This window comes from Sinocyclocheilus rhinocerous, unplaced genomic scaffold, assembly GCF_001515625.1.
Source record: "Sinocyclocheilus rhinocerous isolate Xijiao unplaced genomic scaffold, SAMN03320098_v1.1 scaffold739, whole genome shotgun sequence".
NCBI classification, from domain to species: domain Eukaryota; kingdom Metazoa; phylum Chordata; class Actinopteri; order Cypriniformes; family Cyprinidae; genus Sinocyclocheilus; species Sinocyclocheilus rhinocerous.
In genome coordinates this window covers 194,536-196,187 of record NW_015635049.1, presented here as the reverse complement: position 1 = coordinate 196,187, position 1,652 = coordinate 194,536, and the positions used below count along the sequence as shown (strand labels likewise).

The 1,652-nt window shown below is 39.5% G+C and overlaps 1 protein-coding gene across 3 annotated transcripts in view; it reads left to right on the top strand.

Moving 5' to 3' along the window:
- LOC107746475 (TNF receptor-associated factor 2-like) overlaps positions 1 to 1,652 on the top strand; it is a 55,397-nt gene that overhangs the window by 52,664 nt on the left and 1,081 nt on the right. The gene's annotated exons all lie outside the window — the stretch shown is intronic.

Sequence of the window (1,652 nt, the reverse complement as noted above, 5' to 3'; positions counted from 1 at the left end):
ATTCGGGTTTGCGCGGGGGAGCCGAGCCGGTAACCCGGCCGCTCAGCGGTGGTACAGAAGCTATGGCGACGGGACGTGATGTCTCCGTTCCCTCCTTCAGGGAACGAGGGTTACCATACGTAATGTTACCATTACGTAACATAACGAGACGTTACCATTTTAGGGTGATGTTGCTACAGGGTAGGCCTACACTTAAGCAGAAATATTATTTACACTACATGTAATTATAACTACATGTACTTGCTGTAGGGTTTGGTTTATTGTAGGGCTGGACAATAATTCAGTATCAATATTGTAAGGCATTTCCGAACATCACACAAACCAGATGAGAGTCGTAAAAAGCTGAACCATGGCCAGCCAGGCGGCAACTTTCTCCAATGAGTTCCTGTCTCGCTCTGCTTATCTTTACAAAGAAAACACGGAGCTAATGATTTGCCAGGAATTGATCAAAAGTGATGATAAAGGCATTTATAATGTTACAAAAGATTTCTATTTCAGATAAATAGTGTTCATATCGATATCGGAATTATATCGTATCGACCGAAATTAAGAAATATATTGTGATATCAATTTTGGCCATATCGTCCAGCCCTAGTTTATTGTTAGTTACTTGTAATTGTGCTTAATTTACAATTATTTTTATAGCAAGTATGCGAAGTGTCTAACTACATCATCTTTTAGGTAGGGCTGGGACAATAAATCGATGCATCGTGATCTGTGGATTCGATTCTGAGATTTTCGGAATGCATCGTGATTCTCTCGAATCGATTCTGAGCTTAGTTTTTAACAGGAGATGGCGCTCAAGGCTAGTTTTTAAGGCACACACTCAAATACTCACGAAGAAGAGCGCTTGTGCGTTCGGCTGAGTAATGTAAGTGGTTAAATGTACTTGCACATCAGCTTTTATGCTTTTATGATGTGAGATTAATGTAAACACAGGCCACTGTGTGAACATCCTTGTAATTCGCTTCAACCTTTTCGAACTTTGTAAATGATTATTTTAGGTGCAAGTGGTGCGTGTGTAAGGAACTGGAAGCAAGCAGAATACGGCTATTTCTAAAGCACGCAGTGCCATCTGCTGTTAAAAACGAAGCTCAGAATCGATTCAAGAGAGAATCGCGATGCCTTCAGAAAATCTCAGAATCAATGCAGAATAATTTCTCGATTTGCGATGCATCGATTTATTGTCCCAGCCCTACTTTTAGGCCTGTTTCACACCGCATGCATAAGCGGAGCGTAAGTAGCGCATATTTTTTCTGTGCCTATTTTAACAGGTTAGAGCATTTACACCGCATGCAAAGCCGGCGTAGCAGGAGCAAAGCAGAAGTGGCAGTGCTGTGATCGTCTTTGCTGCACCGCTCACACTGAATTAAAGCCACAGTGTTCTTGGTTAAAATAGACCTCAGTTGCCATGAAAACTCACCATTCACCATGAAATCAAATAAGTGCGCTGTAAAAAATGATTGTGATTTTAACAGTAAAAGACTGTAAAAATGCTACAGTAAAAACCTGTTAATTGGTTAACAGTAAGTTTCCATAATATGTTCGGTGAATAAATGTAATTACATTTAATGTAATTTTACAGTACAATACTGTTAAAAATATGGTTTTTGGAAGTGAAAAAGAAAAAGTCATTGTATAATTTACAGTGA